At 44.3% G+C, this 21,748-nt stretch overlaps 1 protein-coding gene across 7 annotated transcripts in view; it reads left to right on the forward strand.

Annotated features, from left to right (window-relative positions):
• Positions 1-21,748, forward strand: part of LOC105497028 (zinc finger protein 331) — a 59,180-nt gene that overhangs the window by 17,781 nt on the left and 19,651 nt on the right. For 3 of the 7 annotated variants that reach the window (XM_071087739.1, XM_071087738.1, XM_071087740.1), the window contains exon 3: positions 15,182-15,248. The gene's annotated coding sequence lies outside the window, so the exon portion shown is untranslated. Of the gene's footprint in view, positions 1-14,082; positions 14,241-14,304; positions 14,436-15,181; positions 15,249-21,748 lie in introns of those variants that run through there. The other 4 variants (XM_011767695.2, XM_011767699.2, XM_011767698.3 and 1 more) reach the window with 4 other exon arrangements.

The raw sequence follows: 21,748 nt of genomic DNA on the forward strand, positions 1-21,748 counted from the left end.
ATTAAATGATATGTGTTTATAAGACTTAAGACCAAACATTAAATGTAGATGACCAAGATCTGAGTCCTGTTTCTGCCTGTTAGCTTTTTGAGCCTTCTGAAGATAGGCTTGTGAGGAGGGTGAAATGCGTTAACATGTGTAGAACCATAGACCCGCACGCTGGAGTGTGAGTGCGCAGTGAGTGCTGCTGTTATGTGATGTCTGTACATGAGGAGCAACGTACCTATGAAGGTAACTGGGATGGGTGTTTGCAAGTTCACAAAATGAACCACAGCCTCAAATGGTCTAGAACTATTCTCCTTAAACTGAGGGCCTTCCATCAAGTGAACCACAACCTCAAATGACCTAGAACTGTTATCCTTAACCTGAGGGCCTTCCTTTAACTCCACTTACAACTTTCCAAGGGACGTTGTGTATATATTGACTATATGTGTTTATCAGTGTTAGTGTATTGGTCCCCCACCACCACCACCCTAGGGAGATACTCTGTAATTTCATGGCATTAAGAAGAATGTACCTGCCCCAAAGACATTTAGACCCATTGGTCTAGAATTGAAGACTGTACCTTGACCACAGTTATTGTTCAGGATGGTGGAAATGGTTAAGTAATTATACCACATTCATTTCATGGAATACTCTGCAGCTACAAAGAAGTAACTTTAGTTATAGCCATAAGAAAGAAGAATGCACCTGACATAATATTAAACACTACTAATAGTTATTAACAACAGTAAATGAAGGAAATCCTTCGATTGCCTAGAAATTCCATTGAATGAGATTTTTGTAAATACCTTATCCAACATGACATTTTAATATATTATTTAGGATTATTCATGAGTCCTTCAGAAGAGAGGAGCCTGGCCACATTTATTGAGCACATGTTTGTACCATAGTCTCTTGTGTTTTGCACACACTCCTTAATTTATTCTTACGTTAGTCTGTTTCAGTTGCTATAACAAAGTACCATAGACTGGTGGCTGAAACAACAAACATTTATTGCTCACAGTTCTGGAGGCTGAAAGTCTGAGAAGAGCGTGGTCAAGTTCTGTTGAGGGCCCTCTTCCAGGTTGGAGACCTTCACCATCTTGCTGTGTCCTCTCATGGAGGAAAGAGATGCGAGCTCTCTGGGGTCTTTTTCATAAGGCACTAATTCCATTCCTGAGGGTTCCACCCTCATGACCTAATCACCTCCCAGAGGCCCCACCTCCTAATAGTATCGCATTGAGGGATAGGATTTTAATGTAAGAATTTGGCGGGGAGGGGACAAAATGCTCAGTTAATTAAGATGCCTACAGAGGCAATTTAGCTACATTATTGTGTTGAGGGTCTGATTGTATTACTGAAACCGAGCGAAAGCATGTTTTAGAACAGGAAGGTTGTACCTGTTTCAGTGACACTTTTTTCAATACTAAGCCTTATATCAGTTTATTTTTCCTGCTTTAACAAATTACCACAGATTTATTAATACAACACAAATATATTATCTTGCTATCCTAGACGTCAGAAGTCTGAAGTGGGTCTCACTGGGCCAAAACCAAGATGTTGGCAGGGATCTAGGAGGTGTTTGTGCTTGGAGGCTCTAGGAGATAGTCTTTTTTTATTTTTATTTTTTTTAATTGAGATGGAGTCTTGCTCTATTGCCCATGCTGGAGTGCAGTGGCACAATCTTGGCTCACTGCAACCTCCACCTCCCAGATTCAAGTGATTCTCCCACCTCAACCTCCCGAGTAGCTGGGATTACAGGGTACGCGCCACTATCCGCAGCTAATTTTTGTATTTTTAGTAGAAACGGGGTTTCTCCATGTTGATCAGGCTGGTCTTGAACTCCTGACCTCAGGTGATTCATTAGCCCACCTCAGCCTCCCAAAGTGTTGGGATTACAGGCGTGAGCCACCACCAAGCCCGCCCTGTAGGAGGTGTTTTATGTCCTTGCTTTTGCTGGCTTCTAGACGCTGCCCACACTCCTTGGCTCATGACCCCTTCTTCCATCATCAAAGCTGCAAAGACACGTCAAGTCCATTTTCCATCACATTACTCTGACCCTACTTCTTTCTGTTCATCTGACCCTCTTCTAATTTTGAGGACCCTGGTGATTACATTAGGCCCACTGAGGTAACTCAGGATAATCTTCACTATCTTAGTGTCAGCCCATTAGCAGTTTTAGTCCATCTGCAACATTGATTCCCCTTTGCCATGTAAGGTAATATAATCATAGGTGCCAGCATTACCATATTGACATATTTGAGAGGCAGTGATTTTGCCTCTCATAGGCCAATCCATTCAGAGTTTCCTTCATGACAACAATGTACTAGCTCCCCCATAACCATAATCCTTTTTTTTTTTTAATGTGGTATAATCATAATCATGTCCTTTTTTTTTTTTTTTTTTTTTGAGATGGAGTTTCGCTCTGCCCAGGCTGGAGTGCAGTGGCGTGATCTCGGCTCACCGTAACCTCTGCCTCCTGGGTTCAAGCAATTCTCCTGCCTCAGCCTCCTGAGTAGCTGGGATTGCAGGCATGCGCCACCACACCCAGCTAATTTTGTATTTTTAGTAGAGACAGAGTTTCTTCATGTTGGTCAGGCTGATCTCGAGCTCCCGACCTCAGGTGCTCTGCCTGCCTTGGCCTCCCAAAATGCTGGGATTACAGGCGTGAGCCACCGGGACGCCTGGCCTACATTTCTTTTTTTATATGTTTTTGTTTTGTTTTGTTTTGTTTTGTTTTTTCCTTATAGACAGGTTGTGTTCTGTTGCCCATGCTGGAGTGCGGGGGGTTGATAATAGTTCACAGCAGCCTCAATCTCCGGAGTTAAAGTGATCTTCCCACCTCGGCCTCTCAAGTCCTTGGGGTTACAGGCACAAGCCACTGTACCCTGCTCCTATCTTGTTATATTTCTTATAATAGGATTAATGCAGGCCTGCTGGAGGCAAAAAAAAAAAAAAAAGTCCCTGAGGAGCCCTTAAAGAAGAATCTCCAAATTACCTATAATTGTACCCTCCAGAGATAATCACTGATTAACATGTTAAATGGCCAGCACTTTGGGAGGCCAAAGCGGGATGATGATCACTTGAGGTCAGGAGTTTGAGACCAGCCTGGGCAACAGTGAGACTCCATCTCTACTAAAATAAAAAATTGAAAAAAATTAGCCAGGCATGGTGGTGCATACCTATAGTTTTAGCTACTCAGAAGGCTGAGGTGGGAGGATCACTTGAACTTAGGGGTTCCAGGCTGCAGTGAGCCATGATTATGCCACTGCACTCTAGCTTGGGTGACAAAGGGAGACAATGTCTCAAAAAACAAAACAAAACAAAAAACAACAAAAAAAAAACATTTGAAACGGTATTTATGTTTCTAGTCCTCTCCTTTGCCTCTAAGCATGTGCGTGTTTTGTTTTTGGAGTATTGAATCTTGCTAATTAATCATAAGTGAGCCAAAGACTCCAAATCTTCATTTATAAAAGGAATCCAACCCAGCCATGAATCTCATTACACCCGTGTGTGTGTTGGGAGGGGAAGGGCTATGCCAGTGATCTTTGCCTTGGTTTGAAATATCTCTCACATATTTCTACCGTATAGGATTAGAAATACATCATCTGAATCTAACCTATGGCAACAACTGTTCAACAAAGACAGCCTTTTAGAATTAGATTACAGAATGTTAATGTTCCTTTCCCAGGACATCACAATAATCACTGATGAACACTAATCACGGGGTGCCTTGCAGATACGGACTTTTCATGTAACATTAGCAAGATTATTTGTACAAGTAACGAATATGGGCTGTATAAGTAACATTTCCAAGATAGAAAAAGAATTAGATGACAGTATCTCATATGTATCTCCCTTATCCTGTGGAACACAAGATTCAGCCTCCTGCTAATGTTCTCAAATTGGCATCTTCTCAGATTAGAGTCGTTAAATTAGATGTTTTTTATGCAGAACAGTGTCTCTGTCCCCCAGCTGCTGATGGAACATTTCCTCTTTATATTTCTTAGAATCTCTTTTGCTAATGTATTCGTTTTGTTAAATGAAATGAGTTTCATTCATAACATCAGACTCTGAATGTTATTTTTGGTTAATATTGATTACGCAGACAGCGGGTTCAAGGAAGGCACTTTTGTTTTTTTTGAGATGGAGTTTCGCTCTTGTTGCCCAGGTTGGAGTGCAATGGCAAAAAAAAAAAAAAAAAAAAGTCAATATTATTAGTATTCCTTGCCATCACATAGCAGACAATAATTTAATCTATACTGTGAGATATTTCTGTTTTTTCATTGCTGAAACAATAGTCTCTGGAAATCATAGATAAGATCAAGGATGGAATCTATGTCAGTATCCTGGCTGTGATACTGTACTGTAGTTTTGTTTTTTTCTTGTTTGTTTTTCTTTGTTTGTTTTTTGAGATGGAGTCTCTCTCTGTCACCCAGGCTGGAGTGCAGTGGCGCAATCTCAGCTCACTGCAACCTCCACCTCCCGGGTTCAAGCAATTCTCCTGCCTCAGCCTCCTGAGTAGCTGGGATTACAGGCTCCCAACACCATGGCCAGCTAATTTTTGTATTTTTAGTAGAGACAGGGTTTCACTGTGTTGGCCAGGCTGGTCTCAAATTTGTGATCTGCCTACCTTGGCCTCCCAAAGTGCTGGGATTACAGGCATGAGCCACCGCACCTGGCCTGTGCTGTAGTTTTATAAGCTATCACTACTGGTGTAAGTCAGGTTAAGGGCATACCAGATCTGTCTCTATTATTATTTACAACTACATGTGAATCTACAGTTATCTCAGTTTTTTAGAAAAAGAAATAACTTTCCTAGAAAAACATTTTTCTTGATCACTCTGTCACATACATTTGTGTACTTCTGTTTTCTTGTCTTTCTAACTGTTTCCTCCTCCTGGACCCATAAATTCCAAATGTGGAATTTTGAGTCAAAATTAGATGTTTGTGAGGGGCCCGCACTATACCACACCCTGTGACGTTAGTACTTGGAATGAGAGCGTGACTAACCGGGCATAACTGCTGCCTGCACATTGTTTACAATCCAGCAAGCAAGGGACACGGAAAAGCAGCTCGGGCAGCCTGTGCTGGCTGGCGGCCCGCAGAGAATTCCAGGTGACGCTCCAGAGGGCCTAGGAGAGGATACCCTTCTGAGGACAGCCATGGCTCGCCCGGCATCACCCTACCAGAGACTAGACAGGGTCCCAGATGGGGTGACACAGCCCCTGTCGCATCCACGACACAATAGGCCACGCTCCCAATCACCTAGCCACAGTCGTAGACCAGTCACTGACTCACAGTCTGCCACTTGTATTTCCATTGTCTCTGGGCTTCCTCTGCCTTCACCTTCCAACCGTGTGGTACCTGCCTGAGAGCAGCAGCCCCTAGTGGGACATGAGAGCCAGGACCCTGTCATTAACTGAACCAGCACAAAGGGCACAGCCATCGCCATAGATAACAGTGTTCAAGCCAGACGTGTTCTCCATACAGGCTCCTGTGTTGCAGTAACAGGAAGCCTCGGGAGTGGGAATCCTTGTGGAGGGAGAGGTGACTAACTTGGTAGGTCAGTGTTGGGAGAACGACATGTTCTAGAATCCAGTAAATACAGGTTAGTCCCCAAGAACTCTGAAACTCACAAATGCCAGTGTCCTCTCAGTTCAGATCGGTTTCGGCCATGGCCTGGGGGCAGGCGTGCCCTGGAGGGCATTTGTTCATGCAGCCAGTGCTCCAGAAAGACCCTAGGGTCTTGTTCTTCCTTTCCCCTAGGCTGGCATCCTGCAGAAACAGCATCCTGAGGGGAAAAAATTATTATTTAGGTTGGTGCAAAAGTAATTGGGGTTTTTGCCATTACCTTTAACGTCAATTACGTTTGCACTGACCTAATATATTACATGTCTTCAAGTCAACTCTCCACATGAGGTACCTTTTTTGTTCATTAAATGATTTGTGTTTATATGACTTAGGACTCTTTACTCTTTATGGCCCCAGATACCTTCCCTAATAGCGGCGTATCCCAGTAATTCCTTCCCAGGGGGTGTGGCAAGAACCAGGCAGGTATATTCCTCCCCGTACCCCTGGTTGACCAGCCCTCTCCTCTGAGTATCCACAAACCCATTTGTCAAACTGTTGACGTTCTGCTGCGTGCTCTGGTTTTCTAAGATCTGATGCTACAGAAAAATCCCTCCTAGAGGTTCATGTTAGCACTTTATTTTACGGCGTGCTTGGGTAAGGAGGGATTCGTTTTTAGGTGGAGTCAAACACAGATATCTTTGGTCTTTTCCATGGGGCTGATTTTTAGAGCACAAGAAAAGAGAAAGTTAGCTTGTTTAGTCTGTACCTGGCAAAGTTGTCAGTTTTGTAAGACTTTTAAGAGTGGGGTTTGAGCAAATTTCTTTGTCACCAAAGGGAGGGATGTTTTTCAATATGCAGTAAATCGAAATTTGTTCTATTGACTTGGACTTCTTTGGGCGGACAGCTGCTGTATTTTTTTCAGTTCCCCCTTTGTGTGAGCTGTGAGAACCATATGGTTTAATGTTGAGTATGAGTTGCCGAGGTTGGCACATGTCTTCAGTGACAATTTATGTATGTTTATGGTCTACAGAGCCTTTGATCTGTGTATACACTGCGGATTAAATCAAGCTGACTCACATATCCCTCAACTCACTGATAATCATACTTGCAATGAGAACATTTAAATCTACTCTCTTGGCATAAAGTACACAATACTACTCATTATATTGAGTCACCATGCTAGACAATAAATCTCCAGAAATTATTCCCACTCCTTTAATCTTCTCATTCCCCATCACCCTCCCAGCCCCTAACAACCACCTCTCTTCTTCTGTAAGTTTGATTTTTTTTTTTTTACCATGTAAATGACATCATGCATTTGTCTGTGTCTAGCTTATTTCACTGAGTACAATGCCCTCCAAATTTATCCATGTTGCCACAATAACAGGATTTCCCTCTTTGTAAAAGCTGGATAGCATTGCATTGTGTTGTCTTTACCACACTTTCTTTATTCATTCCTGATGAGTATGTAGGTTGATTCCTTATCTTGACTACTGTGAATAATGCTACTGCAGTGAACATGGGAGCACAGGTATCACCATGACATACTAATTTCATTTTCTTTGGATATATACCCAGAGTGGGATTGCTGCGTCATCTGATAGTTTTAGTTTTTTGAGGCATCTCCATAGTGTTTTCCATACTGGCTATACTAATTTACATTCTGACCAACAGTGTACAAGGATCCTCTTTTCCTCACAGCCTCGCCAACATGTTATTTTTGTTTGTTTGTTTTTTAATAAAAGCCATTCTTACACGTATGAGGTGATATCTCATTGTGGTTTAACTTTGTGTGGCCCTGAATAATAGTAGTGATCTTGAGCAATTTTTCACAGACTTACAGCAATTTGTATGTGTTCTATCAAGAAATAGCTGTTCAACTTTTCTGCCCATTTATTATCAGGGTTATTTGGTTTTTTGCTGTTGAGTTGTTTGAGTTCTATGTTTTGTTGTTTTTGTTTGTTTGTTTGTTTTCTAGACAGGGTCTTGCTCTGTCATCCAGGCTGGAGTGCAGTGGTCACAGCTCACTGCAGCCTCTACCTCCTGGACCCAAGTAATCCTACCTCAGCCTCCTGAGTAACGGGACTACAGGCACATGCCATCATGCCCCGCTAATTTTTCTTTTCTTGTCTACTCTTTTTTTGAGATGGAGTCTCTCTCTGTCACCCAGGCTGGAGTGCAGTGGCGCAATCTCGGCTCACTGCAACCTCCGCCTCCTAGGTTCAAGTGATTCTCCTGCCTTAGCCTCCGAGTAGCTGGGACTACAGGCGCATGCCACCACGCCCAACTAATTTTTTTTTTTTTTTTGTATTTTTAGTAGAGACAGAGTTTCACTGTGTTAGCCAGGATGATCTCGATCTCCTGACCTCGTGATCTGCTCGCCTCGGCCTCCCAAAGTGCTGGGATTATAGGTGTAAGCCACCACGCCCAGCCCATGCCCAGCTAATTTTTCAATTTTTTGTAGATATGGGGTCTCACCATGTTGCCTAGGCTGATCTTAAACTCCTGGGCTTAAGCGATCCTCCCACCTTGGCCTTCCAAAGTTCTGGGATTCCAGGTGTAAGCCACCATGCCCAGCCCTATTTTGGATATTAACCCCTTATCAGATATATGGTTTGCAAACAGTCTCTCCCAGTCTGTAGGCTACCTTTTCATTTTATTGTTTCCTTTGCTGTGCGGGACATTTTTAGTGTGACGCAGTCCCATTTACTTATTTTTGCTTTCGTAGGATGATCTTCTGGTGCGATAGCCAAAAACTCATTGCCAAGGGCCATGCGAATAATTTTCCCTATGTATTCTCCCAGTAGTTTTACAGCTTCTGGTCATACTTTTATGTCTTTAATCCATTTTAACTTCATTTTTCTTTTTTTCTTTTTTACTTTTTTGAGACCGAGTCTCACTCTGTCACCCAGGCTGGGTGTGGCACAATCTCGGCTCACTGCAACCTCCACCTCCCAGGTTCAAGTGATTCTCCTCCCTCAGCCTCCTGAGTAGCTGAGACTACAGGCTCCCGCCACCACACCTGGCTAATTTTTGTATTTTTAGTAGAGACGGAGTTTCCCCCATGTTGGCCAGGCTGGTCTTAAACTCCTGACCTCGGGTGAGCCACCACGCCTGGCCTCATTTTACTATATGAAGTAAAAGAAGGGTCCAGTTGCTTTCTTCTGCCTGCAAGTGTCCAGTTTCCCAACACCATGTATTTAAGAGATCGTCCTTTCCCCGTTGTGTGATTTTGGCACCCTTGTCAGAGATCATTTGACCATGAGTTTGGATTTCTTTCTGGGCTCTATTCTTCCATTGTGTGTTTTCGTGCCAATGTTATAACCGTAGTAGGTCTGTTGCCCCGTGAGCACGGCATGTCTATACAGCAGGTTGCAGCAAAGAAAGAAGGTTTACTGTCAGGCTGCAGAATAAGGAGGTGGGATGAAAATGAAATCCGTCTTCCCAAGGAGTTTGGAGCTGGGGTTTTTAAGGGTTTTAAAGTGTGGAAGTCACTGGTTGAAGAGTGCAGGGTGCAATCATGAGAAAGGAAGATGAAGAAACTATTCTCATGCTGATTCTGTTGCTCTGTGGATGTCTTCAGACTGCTTGGCATCAGCTATTTTGCTGGAATTTGGGACCTGAGAAACATCTTACGCAATTCTTTAAAGCCTAATGATTCCAACATTAGAAATTCTGTCTATGGGAACAGTGGGAACTCTGTCTCAAAAAAAAAAACCTTAAAAATCTTTTCATATTGTTTTTCAGTCTGTATTTTACTTATTTTTTGCTCTAATCTTTATTATTTCCTTCCTTCCTACCGTTGGACTCCATTTGTTCATTTTCTGGTTCCTTGAAATGTTTGTTTGAGATCTTCCTTCTTTCGTGATATAAGTATTTATTGCTATAAACTTCCGGCTTAGAACTGCCTCTCTTGCATTCTTCAAGATTTGAGAATGCTGTGTTTACATTTACGTTTGTCTGAAAATATTTTTACAGTTTCTTCCCCGGCCCATGGGTTGTTTAGCAGCACGTTGCTTAATACCCACATATTTTTTAATTTACCTAAATTTCTCCCGTTATTGATTTCTAGCTTTATGCCCTTGTGGTTGGAAAAGATCATTCATATGATTTCAGTCATTGTAAATTTCTTAAGATTTGTATCATGACCTAGCGTGATCTGTCCTGGAGAATGTTTCATGTGTGCTTGAGAAGAATGTAATGCTGCTGCTGTTAGAGAGATGGTGCAGAATACAGCCATTAGGCGTATCTGGTCTAAAGTGTAATTCAAGTCCAGTGTTTCCTTGTTGATTTTCTGTCTGAATGATCTTTCCTTTGTTGAAAGTAGGATCTGAAGTTCTCTTCTATCACTGTATTAAAATCTAACCCTCCCTTGAGATTTCTTAATGTTTGCTTTATGTATTTAAGAGCTCCAGTGCTGGATGCATACATATCTATAATTAATGTATCATCTTGACTGATGGACTGATTTTATTATATAATGACATTCTTTGCCTCTCTTTACAGTTTTTTATTTAAAGTCTATTTTGTCTTTTTTTTTTTTTTTTGAGATGGAGTCTCGCTGTGGCACCCATGCTGGAGTGCAGTGGCCTGATCTTGACTCACTGCAACCTTTGACTCCCAAGTTCAAGCGATTCTCCTGTCTCAGCCTCCTGAGTAGCTGGGATTACAGGCGTCCCCCACCAAGCCCGGCTAAGTTTTGTATTTTTAGTAGAGATGGGGTTTTGCCATGTTGGCCATGCTGGTCTCAAACTCCTGACCTCAAGTGAGCTGCCCACCTCAGCCTCCCAAAGTGCTGAGATTACAGGCGTGAGCCACCATGCCTGGCCGTTAATCTTTTTTTTTTTATTTTCTTTTTTTGAGACAGAGTCTTGCTCTGTCGCCCAGCCTGGAGTGCAATGGTGCAATCTCGGCCCAACCTCCGCCTCCCGGGTTCAAGCACTTCTCCTACCTTAGCCTCCGGAGTAGCGTGTACCACTATGCCTGGCTAATTGTTGTCTTTTTTAGTAGAGATGGGGTTTCACTATGTTGGTCAGGCTGGTCTCGAACTCCTGACCTCATGATCCACCCACCTTGGCCTCCCAAAGTGCTGGGATTATAGGCTTGAGCCACCGCGCCTGGCCAATCATTTTTAAAAATTAGGACACCCTTAACTTTCATTTCTTGTAATGGGATTAATGCAGGCCAACTGCAAAAAAATTCAGTCCTTTAAGGAGTTCATAAAAAAGAATCTCAGAATTAATTACCCATAATTCCATCTAGAGATAATTACTGTTAATCATATTTTGGTATATATGTTTGTAGTCCTCCACTTCCCATCTAAACATGTATGTGCTTTTGTTTCTGGAACATTAAGTCCTTCTAATTGATAAAGTAAATGAATCAAAGACTTTCCAAGTGGTGGTTTGTAAAAAGCATCCAGCCCAGCCACGGGTCACATTAGACCTGCGAGCGTGTGGGGACGGGAGGGACGTGCCAGTGATCTTTGTCTTGTTTTGGAAAACCTCTCATATGTTTACACCTTACAGGATTAGAGACACATCATCTGAAACTAATCCCATGGCAACAAATTATTAAAAAATATAGTGCACCCTTGGAATGAGTTCTGTATCTGTGGATTCAACCACAGATGGAAAATATCCTTGGCCAAAAAAATAGGATGTTTGCATCCTATTTTACAGACGCAAACATCTGTATTGAACGTGTACAGACTTTTCTTCTCATTATTCTAAACAATACAGTATGAAAATTATTAGCATTAGATATTTATAAAGAATCTAGAGATGATCTAAAATGTACAGGAGGATGTGGATAGGTTATGTGCAGATACTACACCACTTTGTCTAAGGGTCTTAAGCATTCAAGGATTTTGATATCCAGGGGGGTTCTGGAGCAAATCTGGTTCTGGAACAAATGGCTCTACAGCCTTTCAGAATTAAATTTTCTATGATTTTAATGGTTCTTTCAAAGACCATGACAGTAATCACCGATGCCTGTTATCTTACAAATATGCTTGTACAAGTAACGTTTCCGTGATTATATGTACAAGTAAAAAATACCCACTAGACAAATAACAAATCCAAGATAAGTGAAACTGAGTACGATGGCAATTAAAGTGGTTTGCGTGAATGTCCTGTAACACATAGAACACATGATTCATCCTCTTGCTAATGTTCCCAGTTTGGCATCTTCTAAGATCATATTATTTGAGCACAATTTTTGATGCAGAATCATCTCTCTTTTCCCCTGCTTGCTTGTCAGAGGGAACATTTCCTCCTTATGTGTCCTAGAATCTTTTCACCTAATGTGCTTAAACAAGACGAATTTCGTTCTTAACATCAGGCTCTGAAAGTTCTTTTTGGTTAGCATTCACTATATTGACAGCTGGTTTGGCAAGTACATGTTTTAGTATAAGGAAGAAACAGCAGGCCAGGTGCAGTGGCCCTTGTTTGTAATCCCAGCACTTTGGGAGGCCAAGGAGGCAGATTGCTTGAGCTCAGGAGTTCAAGGCCAGCCTGGGCAGCATAGTGAGACCCCATCTCTACAAAAAAAAAAAAAAGAAAAAAATTACAAAAACTAGCCAGAGGTGGTGGTGTGCACCTGTAGTCCCAGCTCTTGGGAGGCTAAGGTGAGAGGATGACTTGAGCCTAGGAGGCAGAGGTTGGAGCCTAGGAGCCTAGGATCAGTGTTTGAGATCGTGCCACTGCTCTCCAGCCTGGGTGACAAAGCGAGACCCTGTTTCAAAAAAATTAAAATAAAAACTGCAGATGAGTTTCTTTTTTAAAACTGGATTCAGGATCAGTGTAATGTTACTGATCTTCAATAGTAACCGCAAACTTAAAAAATCTTTACATATTACTGTATGTATTAGATAGTCTGATAATTAATAGTTGAGACAGTCATACCTTACAGTATTATTATCCCAATTTCATTAGTGAGGAAACCAGCAGTTAATAACTGTTAGGGCTCAGATTCACATTCTGAAAGTTATACTATAGAGCCTGTGTTCTTAGTTTCACCAAAATATCTCCTCCCAAATTATACATACCCTTTCAAACCTACCTTCCTCTCAGTAATTAATGATACATTCTTTCAATTTACATGAATCAGTATCACTATTAGTAAATGTATTTTATGCCATTATATAGCAGACTAATTCATTCTGTACTCTACTGTGATATTTTCCTCTATCTTCTGCAAGATTTTCATTTTTAAAAATTACTGTCTTGGCTGGGTGCAGTGACTCATGCCTGTAATCCTGGCCTGGGCAACAAGAGCGAAACTCCGTCTCAAAAAAAAAAAAATTACCGTCTTGAAATTTGCATAACATCTATGGATGGTGTGAATGTCCTGGAAGTGATGTTATACTGTATACTGCAATCACCAAATGGGGGTAACCAAGTGAAAGTTACATAGGCTTTCTCAGTATTATATGAACAACTACCTAAGACTCTACAATTGTATCAATTTCAAAGAAAAACTTCCAACACACAAGATAATCTCCAAACATATTGGGCATACATGTGTGTACTACTATAGCTGTTTCCTTGGGATAAATTCTAAAAAGTGGGATTTTGAGTCAAAATGAGGCTGTGGTTAAGTACCTGCAACATCCTGTAGACCCTGCGACATTACTACTTGGAATGAGAGCGTGACTAACAGGGCATAACTGTGGCCTGCACATTGTTTACAATCCAGCAAGCAAGGGACACTGAAAAGCAGCTCGGGCAGCCTGTGCTGGCCGGTGGCCTGCAGAGAATTCCAGGTGACGCTTCAGAGGGCCTAGGAGAGGATACCCTTCTGAGGACAGCCATGGCTCGCCCGGCATCACCCCACTCAGACGGGGTCCCAGCTGGGGTGACACAGCCCGTCTCCCAGTCGGGAAGGGGCGTCTGCAGGGAGCAAGATGGACTCAGTGTGGGGCTGCCTGCCTGGAACGTGCCCTGAGGCCCCTGCCTGGGACCGTCTCGGACTACGTTTCCCAGAGGCCCCCAGGAACTTAAGGCGCTGCATGCTGGGACACGGGGCTTGGGGCTCTGGTTTCCCCAGACATGGTCCGGCGTACTCCTCAAGCCTCTCATCCCTTCCTGAAGCCTCTGTGTGTTTGGGCCTGAGTAGGGCATTCGCTTCCTGGGAGGAACCCAGGGGTACATGCCAAGCACTGGGGTAGGGGGACCGCCGAGTGCGCCCGCGGCTTCGGGAGAGGCCAAGGAAGGAAGGAATGGGAAGAGTGCGCGCACGCGTGTCAGTGTGTTCATGTGTCAGCGTCTGTGCACGCGCACATGTGTGTCGGGGTCTGGTTGCACATGCGTGTCAAGGTCTGGCCACACACATGCGTTGGGGGTCTGTGTGCACGCACACATGCGTTTCGGGGTCTGGGTGTACATCTGTGTCGGGATCTGTGTGCACGCACATGCGTGTCGGGCTCTCCTGCTGCTTGCGCGCGCTCGCAGCTAGGTGCTCGAGGCCTCTCCCGGGTCCGGGGTGCGCATGCGCGCTGGCCTCCATGAGTGGCGGGACCGAGTGTATGACGCACTTGCGTGGGAGTACGAGGCTGATGCGGCGGCCCTGTCCCCGTAACTGTGACACGGGTGCACGCGAGCGTCATTGGGGGCGATGGGGGGCGTGCTGGGTGCGCTTCTGCACTGGTGACGCAACCGCTGTGTCTCCGCCAGTCCGCGCAGGTGAGATTGGCGCCCATGGCTCCCAGGGGAGACGGGCACTGAGCTTCTGACGGTGACGCACTTGCTGGAGAGTGTGGGGTGACACAGCCGGGCTCGCACCATAACTGGTGACCGGGGGTGCTCCCGAGGCTTTGGGTCGACGGAGCCTACACCTGTGAACCTCGGCGGTGTGTCCCGGGGACTCTGCTCTGTGAGGTGCACTCTGGGGGTTGTGTGGGGCGGCGGTCAGGACGGGTCTCCGTGGCCCACGGATGCACCTTTGCATTGTGTGGGGTGGCGGGGCCCACAGCGTGGCCGTGCTGGGCGTTAGTGTGTATGAGGGGCGCAGATGTGTCTCAGGACAGCCTGTGCTGTGGTGAGGCTGAGCCGTCCGTGCAGGCTTGTGCTGGGATGGGTGATCGGGCCTTCAGGGTGATGCAGGTGTGTGTGACAGCGCAACCTGTGGCTCCAACAGCGCAACCTGTGGCTCCAGCGTCTCTGTGCTGGGATAGGTGATCGGGCCTTCTGGGTGACGCAGGTGTGTGTGACAGCTGCAACTTGTGGTTCCAGCGTCTCTACTGCTTCCCCTGCCTTCACCTCTTAACCAAGCGTTACCTGCCTGAGAACAAGGGCCACGGAGGGACATGAGCCCCTGAGCCCCGCCGGGAAATTCACCAACAAGGCAGAAACAGCCATGAGGTGATGCTTTCAGAGCCAGAAGTGCTCTCCACTCAGGCCGCCTGAGTGACAGGAGACAGTGGCCTCAGGAGTAGAATTCCTCCTATAGAGGAACACGTGCCTGATGTGGGAGACAAGGGGAGGGGCAGCTCCACGCTTCATCATCTCAGTCATCTCAGCTTGCTCTTCAGGAATCTCCCAGAAACTCCATCTCGGGGCCTTGTATTTCTCTTTGGTTTTATTAGATATGGCAGGTGTTACCCTTCTGGTTCTGTTTCCCCCAGGCCAGCATCCTTCAGGAAAAGCATCCCCGAGGAGGAAGACAAATCATTAAACATCTTAAAAGGTCAGGTGAGTATCCTTTTTTTTTTTTCAATTAAATGATATGTGTTTATAAGACTTAAGACCAAACATTAAATGTAGATGACCAAGATCTGAGTCCTGTTTCTGCCTGTTAGCTTTTTGAGCCTTCTGAAGATAGGCTTGTGAGGAGGGTGAAATGCGTTAACATGTGTAGAACCATAGACCCGCACGCTGGAGTGTGAGTGCGCAGTGAGTGCTGCTGTTATGTGATGTCTGTACATGAGGAGCAACGTACATATGAAGGTAACTGGGATGTGTGTTTGCAAGTTCACAAAATGAACCACAGCCTCAAATGGTCTAGAACTATTCTCCTTAAACTGAGGGCCTTCCATAAAGTAATTCACAGCCTCAAATGGTCTAGAATTGAAATCCTTAACCTGAGGTCCTATTTTTTTGTTGTTGTTTGTTTTCATTTTGTTTTGTGGGATTGTTTTTGGAGACAGGGTCTCACTCTGTTGCCCAGGCTGGAGTCCAGTGGTACAATCACAGTTCACTGCAGCCTTAACCTCCCAGCCTCAAGTGATCCTCCCACCTCAACCTCCCAAGTAGCTGGGACCAATTTTTGTATTTTTTGTAGAGATGGGATTTCACTATATTGCCGAGGCTTATCTCGAATTCCTGAGCTCAAGCAACCTGCCCACCTCAGTCTCCCAAAGTGCCAGGATTAGAGGCATCAGCCACCATGCCCAAGCTGTTTTGTGTGTGTGTGTTTTTTTGTTTTTTTGTTTTTTTTTTAAAGAGATGGGGTCTCACTTTGTCACCCAGGCTGGAGTACAGTAGTGCAATCACAGCTCACCATAGCCTTGAATTCCGGGGCCTAAGGGATTTTTTTCTCCTTTCCCACCTGAGTAGCTGGGGACTATAGACGTGTGCCTACAGGTCCAGCTGATTTTTTTTTTTTTTTTTTTTTTTTGAGACGACGTTTTGCTCTTCTTGCCCAGGCTGAGCTGGAGTACAATGGCATAGTCTCAGCTCATTGCAACCTCTGCCACCCGAGTTCAAGCGATTCTCCTGTCTCAGCCTCCCAAGTAGCTGGGATTACAGGCACCCACCACCACACCCAGCTAATTTTTGTATTTTCAATAGAGACAGGGTTTCACCATGTGGGCCAGGCTTGTCTCGAACTCCTGACCTCAGGTGATCCTCTCACCTGGGCCTCCCAAAGGGCTGAGATTACAGGCATGAATCACTGTGCCCTGCAAGGTCTAGCTGATTTTTAACTCCATTTATAATTTTCCAAGGAATATTGTATATACACTTACTGTGTATGTTTATCAATGTCCTTTTTTCCCCCCCCCGAGGAGATACTCTGTAATTTTGTGGCATTAAGGAGGCCATGAAAGACATTTAGACTTTTTACCTGTCCCAAAGACATTTAGACCATTGCTATAGAATCAAGGACATTTAGACCACTGCTACAGAATCAAGGACTGTGTTACCTTGACCACAATTACTGTTCGGGATGATTCAAATGATTAAGTAATTATACCACATTCATTTCGTAGGATACACTGCAGCTACAAAGAAGTAAATTTAGAGATAGCCATAAGAAAGAAGAATGCATACTGCATAATATTAAGCACTGCTAATAATTATAAACAACAGTATGTGTCAAAATTACCTAGAAATCCCATTGAATTAGACATTGGAAATATCCAACATGACAATTGATTATTCAGTGAAGGAAGAGAGGAGCCTGGTCACATTTATTAAGCACATCTCTGTACTCAACTGTCTTTTGTCTATTTTGCACACACTTCTTAATTCTTGTCTTGGTTGATTCAGTCTGTTATAACAAAGTACCACAGACTGTATGACTAAAAGGGCAAACTTTTTTTTTTTTTCTTAAGAGACAGGGTCTCACTATGTTGCCCAGGCTGGTCTTGATCTCATGAGCACAAGCTCTCCTCCCACCTTGGCCTCACAAAGTGCCTGGATTACAGGTGTGAGCTACCGCGTTGGGCCTTTTTTGTTGTTTTTGTTTTGTTTTGTTTTGTTTTGAGACAAGGTCTCACTCTGTCATCCAGGCTGGAGTGCGGTGGCGTGATCATAGCTCACTGCAATCTCAGCCTCCTGGGCTCAAGCAGTCTTCCCACGTCAGCCTCCCAAGTAGCTGGGGCTCCTGGTGTGTGCCACCACACGTGGCTATATATTTTTATTTTTATTTTGAGGCGGGATCTCGCTTTGTCATCCAGGCTAGAGTGCAGTGGCACGATCTCGGCTCACTTCAGCCTCTGTTTTCTGGGCTCAAGCAATCCTCCCACCTCAGCCTTCTGAGTAGCTGGGATTATAGGTGTGAGGCACCAAGTCTGGCCTTTTTTTTTTTTTTTTTTTTTTTTTTGGTAGATACGGTGTTTCACCATGTTGCCCAGGCTGGTCGTGAACTCCTGAGCTCAAGCAATCTGCCTACCTCGGCCTCCCAAAGTGCTGGGATTATAGGCGTGAGGTGCCACACCCAGCCAATTTTTAAATATTTTATAGAGACAGGGTCTTGCCATGTTGCCCAGGCTAGTATCAAACTCCTGAGCTCAAGCAGTCCTTCCATTTCCACCTCCCAAAGTGCTGGGATTACAGGCATCACCCACCATGTCCCGCCACAACAAGCATTTATTTCCCACAGTTCTGGAGTCTGGAAGTCTGATACCAGGGTGCCAGTGCAAGCAGATTCCGGTGAGGCCCTCTTGCAGGTTGCAGGCGACCCCCCGTCGTGCTATGTCCACACATGGTGAAAGGGAGCCAAGAGCTCTCTGGGATCCTTTTTATAAGGCACTAATCCTATTCCTGAGCACTCCTCCCTCACGTGCTAATCACTTTCCAAAGGCCTCATGTCTTAATACCATCACACTGGGGTACAGAATTTCAATATAGGAATCTGGGGAGGAATAAAATACTTAGTTTATCCGGTATCTTCAGAGGCTATTTAGGTACAGTATTGTGCTCAGGGTCAGTGTGTATAAAACCAACTCATTTTTCTTCTCTCACGCCACAACAATAATCAACACAGAAAACTCCGTGACTTGGCCAGGCGCGGTGGCCCACTGCCCACCCCTGTAATCCTAGGACTTTAGGAGGCCGAGCTGGGTAGATCACTTGAGGCCAGGAGTTCAAAACCAGTCTGGCCAACATGGCGTAACCCTGTCTCTACTAAAAATACAAAAATTAGCTGGGTGTGGTGGCGCATGCCTGTAATCCCTGCTCCTCAGGAGGCTGAGGCAGGAGAATCGCTTGAACCTGAGAGGCTGTGAACCTGTGATGAGCTGAGATCACGCCACCACACTCCAGCCTGGGTGACAGAGCAAGACTTTGTCTCAAAAAAAAAAAAACAAAAAAAAAAAACGCTTTGTGACTAAATGTGTGGGGGAGAAGCAAGCTGTAGTGGGCATCAGCTGGTGTCCTGCAGTTCAATTCTGACACCGTCTACCTGGATGTGGCATCAGATTCCACAGGTTGTGAGCAAGACTGTCCCACTCTGCCCCACTAGCCACAAGACCAGGCCTCTGGGACATCTTGCCAACCCTCTGCAGGTTGGGGTTCTTATAACATACTCTTTGGCTTCTATTAATGTATTTGATTGACTCATAATTCAGGGAAACACATATACCAGTTTATTACAAAGGATATTTTAAAGGATACTAATGAACAGCCAGATGAAGAGATATGTAGGGCTAGGGTTGGAAGAGTCCCAAGCACAGGAGCTTCTGTTCCCGTGGAATTGGGGTGTGGATGAGTTCTTTTGTACCTTCCTATCAGACGCCTCTTGTTCAGCTGTCCAGAAGCTCTCCTCACCCTGTCTTCTCAGGCCGTTTATGGAGACTTCATTGGATCGTTGTGACTGAAGCATGCACGAACGTGTTGAAATGTGATTGGACAAATAGAGTTGATCTAATGCTAATAGACTGAGGGGGGAAACTCAAGGCCCATCTATTCAGATTCTTCTTGGCCTCTCAGTGCAGCATTCCTTCCTACAGGTATAGGGCAGGACCCTCTCTGGAGTGAGAGTCCTGTTTTGGGCAGGTGAAAGGAGGGCAAGAGAAGATGAGAGAGAGAGACTAGAGATTCTGCTTCCTGAGGCTTGCTTCTGAGGCTGAAAGTGCCCTAACATTAAGATTGTACGAAGGGTTATGGGATTATGAGCCAGGAACCATGGACAAGAACATACACACACACATATACCCCATATATACACACCTACATATATATACATCATACACACATATACACACCTACATATAACATATACACACACCCCATATACACACACATACACACCTACATATATAGACACACATACACACCACACACACCCCATATATACACTACATATATACACACATATATACACATACACACCATATATGTACGTATACACACCTATGTATATATACACCATACACACATGTACACACACCCTATATACACACATACACATACTCCATATGTGCATATACACACCTATATATATACACACATATACATGCCATTCACACATACATACCCCATATACACACACACCCCATATACACACATACACATCCCATATATGCACCTATACACACCTACATATATACACATATGATATAAAAACCATACACACACACATATACACACACCCCATATATACACAAATATACACACCTACATATACACACACCCCATATATACATATACACACATATATACACACATATACACACGCATGCATATACACACACCATAACGCACATATACATATACACACTATACACACATGAGCATATACACACACATGCCATACACACACATACATACACACCATACACACACCATACACATACACACCATACACATATATACACCATATATATACACACATACACATACCCCATACACACGCATACCTCATATATACAAACATATACACACCTACATATACCCACACACACACCATACACATGCATATATACACACATCTATATACCCACACCATACACACATATATACACACCATATATATATGCACATATACGCACATCCACACTGTACACACACATACACACACCATATATACACACATATGTAAATACCATACATACATATACATATACACCATACACACACACCATATATACACCCATACCATATACACCATATACACACAATACATATCATACACTATATACACACACACCGTATGTATGCACACATATATGCACACCCACAGATAGACACACATATACACAAACATACACACAATTATATCACAAGGTCTGATTGTATTACTGAGACACAGTGAAAGGGTATGCCATAACAGGAAGGTTATGCCTGTTTCAGTACACTGCTTTTTCAATATTAGGCCTTATATCAGTTTAGTTTTGCTGTTTTAACAAATTACTGTAGATTATTAGCTTAATACAGCACAAATGTATTATCTTACTGTCATAGAGGTCAGAAGTCTGAAGTGGGTCTCACTGGGCTAAAAGTCTGAAGTGGGTCTCACTGGGTGTTGGAGGCTCTAGGGGGTATTCTATGTCCTTGCTTTTGCTAGTTTCTAGATGCTACCCATACTCCTTAGTTCATTACCCCTTCTTCCATCACCAAAGCCTACAAAGACAGGTCCTCGGCCGGGCGCGGTGGCTCAAGCCTGTAATCCCAGCACTTTGGGAGGCCGAGGCGGGCGGATCACAAGGTCAGGAGATCGAGACCACAGTGAAACCCCGTCTCTACTAAAAATACAAAAAATTAGCCGGGCGCGGTGGCGGGCGCCTGTAGTCCCAGCTACTCAGGAGGCTGAGGCAGGAGAATGGCGGGAACCCGGGAGGCGGAGCTTGCGGTGAGCCGAGATCGCGCCACTGCACTCCAGCCTGGGCAACAGCGTGAGACTCCGTCTCAAAAAAAAAAAAAAAAAAAAAGACAGGTCCTTTTTCCTTCACATCACTCTGACCCTCCTCTTCCAAGTTTAAAGACTCTGGTTGTTACATTGCGCTTGCTTCTTCTTTTTTTTTTTTTTTTGAGACGGAGTCTCGCTCTATTGCCCAGGCTGGAGTGCAGTGGCATGATCTCGGCTCACTGCAAGCTCCACCTTCCAGGTTCACGCCATTCTCCTGCCTCAGCCTCCCGAGTAGCTGGGACTACAGGCGCCCGCCACCATGCCCAGCTAATTTTTTGTATTTTTAGTAGAGACAGGGTTTCACCATTTTAGCCAGGATGGTCTCGATCTCCTGACCTCGTGATCCACCCATCTCGGCCTCCCAGAGTGTTGGGATTACAGGTGTGAACCACTGCGCCCAGCCTGCGCTTGCTTCTAATAAGAGAATCTTCCGTATCTTGGAGCCAGCTGATTAGCAATTTTAAGTCCATTTGCAACCTTAATTTTCCTTTGCCATGCAAGGTAACATATTTGAAAGTACTGAAATTACCATAGAGACACATTTGTGAGGTGGATAAAATGGCAAGATCCCATCTCTACAAAAATACAAAAGTTAGCCAGCCATGGTAATGCGCAACTGTGG

This window comes from Macaca nemestrina, chromosome 20 (assembly GCF_043159975.1).
Source record: "Macaca nemestrina isolate mMacNem1 chromosome 20, mMacNem.hap1, whole genome shotgun sequence".
Lineage (NCBI taxonomy): Eukaryota > Metazoa > Chordata > Mammalia > Primates > Cercopithecidae > Macaca > Macaca nemestrina.